The following is a 10087-nucleotide window of genomic DNA, read 5'->3' as shown; positions in this document are numbered from 1 at the left end:
GCAGGTCCTAGCTCATGGCTAGAGGGGAGCGTTGTGTGTTTGGGAGTTAACACCTCAAATCGCTGCAACAAATTCCCTCTCCCCGCTGCAGCACGAGCAGGGTATCGACTGCCTGTTCCTTTTGCGCCTGGAAAACTGAAGCCGTGGCACATTCCACTCCCTGTAAGGGATGGCGGTGGAAATGCAGCTTGGCCATATTTGACCCTACACCTCCAACTCTACCACCTCAGCACGAACTGCAGGCACTCCCCTCATGGAGAAGGAAAAGACCGAATCGAGAAGAAATCAAAGGCAGCGCTCACACCAGACACTTTGTCACAAGGTGTTTGCAGCTGGAGACAAATTTAGCATGCGCAGCAAGTGGGTTGGGCATTTCTTTCATGGCCTAGGTCCTCCTCCACAGAGAAACCAAGAGAGCCGGGTGACTATTTCCCTTTAGATCCCCAGCAGCACAACCCACGTTATCCATGTACTTCTGTGTCTCTGCTGCCTGCATCAGTTACTGCCCATACCCCTCAACCCACTCGTGTCAGTGGATGACCTATGACTATTTGGGGGATCAGCCAAATCAACATACTGAATGCCAGGCACCAAGTCTTGCCAACAGTGCTGTGAAACATACAGATAGCACCTAGAGGTAACTGTCTTTTCAACATTCACAATACTTCGGGTTCCATAGTCAATATAAAGTGAAAGCCATAGACAAATCACTAATGTCATCCCAAACGCCATTAAAATACAGTGTATTCTGTCAGCACAAGAGCAATCCAAAACTTTGGGTTAAAAAACAGTTAAAAAACATCTATAAATTAATTTCCAATACCAAACCCCAGATTCTTCTGTAACCTGGCACAGGGGCATGCCAAAGTCATGGATCAAACCCCTACCATCACTTTGGCACAAGGACATGTATGAAGCCATAAAAATACCAGGGTTATCATAGGTAAATTTGTGGAATCATTAGGAGCACCTAGACTCACTCCTTCACCAGTAAAGTTTAATTCTAGGGGCATTTTCCAGAGCCCAATCACTTCATTCTCTAACAAGTCTTTTGTTGCTCTTTATCTGTAGGATTTGAACACCCTTTTATTTCTTTTTTGAGATGTTTCAAGGACTTGGGATAAAAGATAATGCCTTATTTACCTTCTACTTTTCTTTCAAAATCTCAGATGCATGGTCTTGTCATTATCTCGTGACTGTTAAAATGAAAACTTCAGTGGACATCTGAGTGAAAAAGACAAGTAGAAACAGACCAATCACTTTGGCATTCCTTTTTGAGCACTGTTATTTTGTTTTTAATAGCTAAAGCATATTCATGGACAAAAATAAACAAACTGTGGTGTAGGATTCTATGCACACGTGATGCACACAACTGACAATGGGAGAAGCAGAAGAGCTTTTTTTGTGCCTTTTAAAATCCGTTCTAATGTAATAGGGATCACGTAACCACATGCAATTCAATCTAGCTCAGAGGTCTAACTTGATCCAATTTTTAACTGATTTAAAAGCAAAAAACAAGCTTTAAGTATTTGCAGATGAATACTGTGACTCATTTCATTCAGCTTTGTATTTTCATAGTACTCAAAGAGGAATTTTTATTTAAGAGCTATTACATTCCCTCTGCTCCATCACATTGATAAGGGATAATATTATTGGTAGAACAAAGAGAGAATACCTACACATCACTATCTTTGATAGAAATGTCGTATCACAGTAAAGGATCTCTAAGATCTCTGTCACACAGATTTGTCCCGTTTTACAGTGATGCAGGTGAGAAATATGCATCACTGCTTAGTTATGAAAAAATGCCCAACCACTTAATGCATTTCCGTGCAAAGGGAACATGAGATTTACAAAGCTTCATCTATGTTCCTATGCCCAATATTAATTTATGCTGCAATTCACACTGGCAGGGTCTGGCCTCAGTCCAACCCTCGCCTCCCTGCTGTAATCTCTGCAGTGAGTAAGACTGAACTACAGCTCAGTACTTACTGCACTTCCAGACCATGAATTATTCTGCTTCCCTTTTAGCCTTCTCTTTTTGCTCTTCTGCTCTTCCCTAGGCTTGCTTCACTGTTACTTCTATTCCCCTCTAAGGCAACACATCCAAGGTCCTGTAAGATCAGGGGCCCCTTTCAAAACAAGCAAAACTTTGCAGCAGTGGGAGCTCAGGATTGTCAGGTGAAAAGACTGTGGTCACTACAGCATTTCAGATGTGCTGAGACATGATTCAGAACTTGCATCTCCTCCTCCTCTCAGCTGTTTACAGTGCTAGAGACCCTTAGGTACCAAAGTATAGCAGTGAATTCTTGCCTCCACAAATAAGTTTTGTCTCCCAGCGGTTGTATCACTTCAGGAAGTTCATATTTTATTCATATTTTATAACTAGGCTCTGTAAGACTCCCCTGTCAAAGAATCTGGCTCAAGTACTCTTCTTTTGAATATGACTGGCAGTATTTAATGAGACACTTGGCACACTAAAATGCAGCCTATCCTCAGTCAGTTCTTCCACACAACCTGTATGAAAAGCACATCTGTTCATTCCTTGTGCTTCAGCAGGATAATCCAAGGAAGTTGATGCTCCAGAGAACAGCAGCCCTTTCATATTTTCTCAGGAAAGTTTGCAAAACCGTGGCCATTTACCACTGAATGTAGGATGAGCAGCAGTAAAAACTGATGGTATTTTTACTGGGAGAATGATTTCCTATACCAGAGCATGGATTTACTCAGAAAACAGGATAAAAATACCACATATGTTCTATTTTTGGACTTGGATATTTCTCCATTCATTCTGAGCAGACAGGGACTCATATCAAGTCTATTCTGAAAAATGACAATAGTGAAAATAAAAAAAAAAATTAAAAATAAGGGTAGTCTGGAGAGAAAGCTTCTAAATTATACCCACAGCCACATCAATCTAATGCTGACATCCTTTTTCTATCCAGTATAACAAGGGTTATTTATCACCTCTTTTTTTTTTTTCCTAATAATTTGATTTTAGCTGAAATGGAAGAACCTGGATCAGGCACTGCACCTTCTTACAGATATGCCAAGTAGTAGTGAGAAGGGTGGATCTGCAGTCTGGAAACTGTTATTTTAATTAAATCATGAAGGAGATGAATTAGCTTCACAGAATTACTTAAATTACCATGTCATTGGATTTGCTCTATTTCTGCATTTAAGAATAAATGTATTATTCTGAATACCCAATTTTCCAACTATGCTGACAGAAAATGTAATGATTATAAAAATCTGAAAATATCAGATGCTGTTAAAAATCCCTGTTTGCATATATTTTTGTCCAGATCAGAAAGCATTATGAGGGTGTAGTAGACTTATTTCTCCCTGGGGTTTTATAAGGAATATTCTGGAGAAAAATCAGACAGTAGGATAATAATTAACGTAAATTTGCATTACGAAGTTAACCGTGACTTGAGGAACAACTGGAAAGAAACATCTGTATGACAAGAGCTCAAAACTATTCCTGTTAAAATATATAATAATTGTTAGCTGGAAGTTCAGGCATCTCATGCTCCAGGAACATGCAGCAGCAAGCTGTTGCGTGAAGAAGCATGTAAAGAGAAGAAATTGAGATGTTAAGAGTGGCATCAAATGTAGCTCACATATATATTTACAGGTAAAAAAGGACGTTTCTATGAAGTTCCAGAAGACAGATGATGGTAAATTTCTAGTAAATACGTTTTTATGATTCCTATTGAAGAAATGGGTATGAATGGAAGACGTGGATGAGGGAACTGTAGGATCAGACTAAAAGCAGAGATACACCACTGTAGTTGTAGCACTCCAAACCGTACTAGAAAGCTCTACTTACACAGACTGTTACACATAAATGAGATGATAAACAGAAATTTACCGGACTAGAACATTTCCTGCTAAAGATTCAGGGCTGTAACTGCAGTAGGCACACAGGTGTCCTGGTTGATAATTTGATGGCAGTCAGATGTAGCTTCCAGATGAATCTGTGGGTCAAAACCAGCATAGTCTGCTCTGGCACCGTTTTGTCACCCTGCTGACAAACACAAAACACCAGGGGAGACTCCAGATGAGAGTGGTGAAGAGAGAAGCAGCCACCAGACCCCAGAACGTCCCTGTCAAGTGGACCAAGAGAGGGAGGACCACAGGCATTTCCCTCTGATGTGTAAAGGAGCATGAGAGGTGGTGCTTTCATGCCACCCTTGCTCTAAAGGATCACTCTTCTCCCGCTGTATTAAGGATGCAGAAGCTTGCTCCATGTTTTAAGAGGAAACTCCTCCTGCTAGGTCTGAGTTAATGACATATAGCAGAACTGTGACAGAGTATTCAGATAACCAGGCAAAAATCTGATTCCCCTTTTTGTCCAAAACGTGCAAACACAAATTCTGGAGGAATGTGTGTGGATTTTTAACCAGCCTCGCATATCTGAGAAAATATAAGGAAGTTTTAATAAGGAGGACTCTGTTGACAAAAACGAGAATATTTTCAATCCTATTCCTAATGGCTTCAAAATGAGATTCACATGGGAGATGGATGTCTGGAAGTTTCTAAGTGCCATGTGTATTGATCCAAACAAACGGCTCTCAAATAAATTATACTTTCATCTAGTTAATTAGACCTCTCTTTTGGAGATATTGTTGTATGATCTCAGGGGTGTATTAAGCACAGAGTTAACAGAGAAAAAGATGTTCCCAGCTTGGATAAACACATAGAATTAACCAACTTTAGCAGGGTGCAACACTTACTGCTATACAAAGTTGGAGAAGAAATGAATTATTAAGCTTATCAAATGAAATAAATGTTCTTGTGGCCAATTTTGAACTAGCAAACAGTGTAGGAAAAATCCTATAATAGCCTTTATTTTGGTGTGCTACAAGGTAAACAAACAGTTATGGTGCTTTTCAGTGTGACATTTACTGAGGAAAACATTTCCAGAATGGAAGTGCCCTTTCTAGAGTATTGTCATTGGTCTGAGGTCCAGGGACTTGCTAGGAAACAAGAAGTTAAAATAGGTAGCACGACAACAATATAAATAATGCTTTAACACTGATGCATAAATGGAGTTACTAAAAATACTCTTGAAATTACCCTGTTGAAGACGACCTGCACTTCAGGACATTGAGGATCATTTACAGTAATGCTTGGGAGAGCTGAGGTGCAGTTAATGTGAGGAAATATTAAATTCTGTGGGTTGAATGAAGCATCCAGCCCTTTCTCCAGAGGGAACAGGAACTGGTGTTCTGGAAATCACAGGCTGCCTTCCCTCACGTTCACACAGAGCTGCCACAGGCAGGGGAGGGAGGATTTGCACCCTTTGTCTGTCTTTATAAGGCAAGTAAGCTGGGAGATATTTGTTGTCATAGCCTCATTAGGCTACAAAGTCATCCCAATAAATAATTTTCATATGCAGATCAGAAATAATCTGTAGAGAGCTGATGTTCTTTTGTACACTGCTGGCAGAGTAACTCCTGGAAAATGCCTAGTTAATATTAGCTCAGCTCTACCCTATTCCTATCCCAGGTCAGTAAAACCTCCATATCCACCTCTGAATTCAGAGAAATCTTGTGGTCCTCAGCTGCAGGATGCTATAGAAAATTTCCTCCCATCTGTCAGTGTGGGAGCTCTCTCTGTGTTATTATGTGCCCCTGGGCATTGCTTAACTATTGTTGAAGAGGAGCAGGGACAGGAGTTTTCACAGAAAGATCAAAGGCCAAACCATTCGTAGTTTATGAATACAATTATCATTTTTATGAGATCCTGAGAACTGCATTAAACTTAGCCACTGTAAAAATTGGGCATTATACCTGTGTCAAAACCCTGTGTCAGAAATTAGAGCGTGGAAATTACAGCCCGAGAGTTAATCTTGTCATGTAAGCCCAAGGTTGAAAGCCTTACTGAAGTGTGTTGTTAAACTCAGAGATTTAAGTGGACCTAATGGTCCAAGTGCTTCAGATCTTTCAGGCTAACATGGATTAATTCCTTTCCTCTGCTGAAGTCAAGAGCTTCAATGAATTGTTCAAGACTAGGCCTGGGTAGCTAATTAGTTGGAACTGGAACCTTCAGTAGCCTGCTCTGTGATTAGGAATGGCTCATCACATTCCCCAGGGGGTCTCTAGAAAAGGCACACAGAACAACGAGCCACCTACCTCCCACCGAATTCCAACAGGAATAGAGTTGAACTTTCATTTTTGTCATTATACTTCCCCATACCCATTAACTAACAGAGCCTATTGCCAAAGAATTTGGTGACATTTCTGGAGAGCTCAAGAAGAACACTAAATCCTTCTGTGCTGGGCTCACAGATCCCCTTACCCAACTCTAAACAATAAATAAATACTAAATAAATAAAACAGCACTAAACAATGCTCTCCTTCTGAGCACAGAGCTTCTCCCAGGGGACTGTTGGTGTGCCAGCTGTGAAAGCCTCCTCTGCACTGGCTGTGAGCTCAACATTCACCCCACTCCTCTCAGCACACCCTGAAATGTGTCAATCAGTGAATTCACCAGTGAGTGTTGCCCACAGCCACCACACTGACAGCACAGCACTTTCTACCCTACCCACAAGTAGCAGTAATAACTTGAGAGGGAAACCATTCCCTAAATGACAACACCACCACCACCCCACCATGCTCACAGACTCTTGTGTCATGGTCCTTCTAATCTGTTGAGCACCCACTTTCAGGTAAAATAATTTTTGTTATAAATTAATAGTAGCAAAATAATTAAGAAATTAGTAGTAAATTAGTAGTAAATAGCAATAAATACTATCATAATACTACAGTAAATATTAGTAATAGTAGTAAATTAATAAATAAATTGATTAGTAATATATTAATTTCATTAATTATAGTTAGAAAATAAGTAAATCAATAAATGCTAGCAGCAGGACTAACCCCCTTCTGGTTAAAATGACCTTTACAAGCCAAACTCCTGTCCAGGGATGTTCATTGGGAGCTTTAATAGGGCAAAATCCAAGAGAACTAATGTATAAAAATCCAGTACATCTTTTCACCTGGACAGGCTTTTCATCCTTTCTGCCATGCACACTTCAGGAGGTCCACTTCAGATATTCTTGGGGGAATTTTAGAAAGCAACAGATCATATTTTTTTTCCTTTCCTGAAGAAAAATGAGGAATGCTAAGTTTTTCCAGACATTTACCTTAACCGAGAGAAGGAAAATTTGAGAGTGGGTGTAGTGCTGATGAGGGATGCTCTAGAGAGCAAGGTTCTCTCTTTAGCCATAGTGAAACAATGTGAAAAGCATTCAGTTATACTTCTGGGCACTTCTGTGTCTCTGTAGTGACCTGTTAGGTGAGAAGGTTCTGCAGTTATTTCCTGTATCCTCGGGTGAGCAGCAGTGTGCTTGTACAGCTCCCTTAGCACTTCAGTAAGAGAAGTGCGTTCACAACTGCTGCCACTGTGGATAGCACTGAAACTAAGCAAAGAAAAGGAAGCTACTTTATTTATAAGCTGATTTACTTGGGAGTCATTAACATCAGGAGCCCAAAATCTGCCCAAATTCATCCACTTCATTAAGTTCAAGCTCCATTTTAAGCAAAATTTCTTTACCAGGTGAAGAAGGACCCAAGTGAATCTCTCTAACACGGAGCTCAGCTCAGCCTTCAGGGCCTCATCATAATCCCAATTTGAACATACACATATTCATTATTTATCAATGCAAACAATTATCAAAACCACAAGGTTTACTGACTTTACGTTTGTTCTGACAAAATGGATGGTTTATGATAAATAATTCTGGATCAGCTGGGGCATCTGAACAACACAGATGTGTGTGCATTACACCTGGAGCTGAATTCTAGACTCACACCTTGCTGGTACAAAGTTATTTACATAAATCAAGTTGAACTACTCCAAGAAATGCCTACCAATGTATTTTCTGCAAAGTGGAAAGGGTACATTTCTGCTGCCCATGCATGTGCAGAACACATCTGCACACATCTGCAGGGGCATATCCACACAATTCTCAGTTATCTGAGGGCTTCCTTTGTGCATCCATGAGGTTACTGAATGACAGAAAATGGGACCTGAATCATTTATGTAAAAAAAAAAAAAGAAAACTTTAATCAGAAAAACTAATCCATCCTTAAATAATCCTTGCTTTCTTTTACATGTATGTAAAGAAGTGAAAAAGGGTTCTAACTGTGATTTAAAACCAAAACAGTACAAATTCTTTCTGTGGAACATAAATTCCTAATTTGCACTTTTCTTTGTTGGCAGTGTGGCAAAAGGGAAGTCAAGATTTAACTGAAATATCAATCTAAAGGTGGCTAAAGCAGCCCAGTATGCACCTAGAATAATAAAGAAAGGAACTTTTTGCATTGCTCATTTATGTCAGAGTCCATTACCTATCTTTAGGATCTTCTTTAGGAACAGAGATGAATGAGCAACTACCATCTCTGTGGTAATTCTCAATATTTATGTTTCCGAGAGCTCTGAATGGCTCTTAGGTGTAATTCTCTGTAGCTGGCTATTCTGGCAGAAGTGAGAAGTGTTTCCCAGGCTGGAGTCCACTCATTAAAGAGTCTGCAGAAATAAGTTCTGTGAATTTTATGGTAAAACAATGCCAAACACAGCCCAAAGAGCAGGATTTAGAAACAACCTCTTCCAAATGAGGCACTGCGTGCAAACACAAGTGCCCTGTTTTTCTAACAACATGAATCAGGAAAACCCTGGCAAGAAATTCTTCCTTAATACATGTGCTGAGATTTTCACCTTGCCAGTGGGGAAAGAGGCTGCTGTATTGCATAATTACACAGTTATTTTAGTAAGAACTTTTTCTTTTCCAAAATGACCAGCACTTAACTATTCTGCCCAGTGCCCAGTTTTCAAAATTGAACTCTCTTTTCATTTCTCTGGGAAAGTGTAATTCCCGAGGGATACAAGTTGTGGTGTGGTTGGACTCTTTCCACTCTTACCTGTCATCCTCAAATTCTTCCTCAGTTACAAGAAAGTTTTCCTCCCCTGAGGTCAGCCTCCCAGTAAATCTGTTTTTATTGATAAATCTTCATTCCCTATCACCCACAAGGAGGGTTCTACTGCTGCTGTGTTTGACACGTGGGAAACACTGGAAATCTCAGGTTTGACTCCCGTGGCCTCTCTGACTGCACTGCTTTGGCTTGACAAGTCATGACAAGCACAGGTAACACTTAACTTTTGTGTTAAAGTCAAAGTTCCTGCTACCCTCGTAGCACCACAGTAGTCGAGTGTGATACTCAAGCAAACACCAAATTAATTTTCTGGTTTTTATAAACTCCTTATGGTTAACTCCTCTGGAATAAGTCCTAAGGAGATGTTTCATATGTCTTTGACATTCCAAGGCCCTCTATGAACAATAACTATACAGAACTACCTCCATACAACAAAAGCAAATGAAACAGAGGAAAACTTTATCTGATGAAGCTCATACTCACCCTAAGGACACTCTTGAGATATATTTGCAAAATATATTTACTGCACAAAACAGCAAATCATCAGGAAGTAAAATACAGCTGTACAGACCAAACCAAAAGGACTGAAGTGCCACAGTGAAAATATGATGTGGTAGATCTTTAAAAAAAAAATTGATCAAGATGTCACAGAAATAAATTAGAAATCATTTCTTTCACAGAAATCATGACTGTGGTCATGAACACAAGGAATGAAAATACAGGTTGGCTGTTGAGAATGAACCGGTAGAAAAAGGAGAGAGAGCAATGATTCCAAAGAGGATGTATTGAGAAATTCAACTGGAGAAGGGAATTTGCTATAGGTGACTCTGTATGCATTAAATGAGAAATGCCTGGGCCAAGTATGACTGGAGAAAAAAAAATGAAATCATCAGAAATTTTGAGTCTGAGCCAAGTACAACAGTAAATGAACAGAAACCTGGTTTTTAGTGATGCACTTAGTGCAACCTGGCAGCAATTGGCAATACAATTATAATCAACACAAGCACAATCATCAGGCACCATTATGACTTAGCTGGGGCTACAAGAAGCACATCTTACTTCAAATGAACACATTCAAGGATAATTTTACAATATTAATGGTGCAATCTCCAGAATTCTTGTTTATTTTAGTATTTGAAGGATAA

This window comes from Anomalospiza imberbis, chromosome 6, assembly GCF_031753505.1.
Source record: "Anomalospiza imberbis isolate Cuckoo-Finch-1a 21T00152 chromosome 6, ASM3175350v1, whole genome shotgun sequence".
NCBI lineage: Eukaryota > Metazoa > Chordata > Aves > Passeriformes > Viduidae > Anomalospiza > Anomalospiza imberbis.
Note: the sequence above shows the minus strand (reverse complement) of the source record.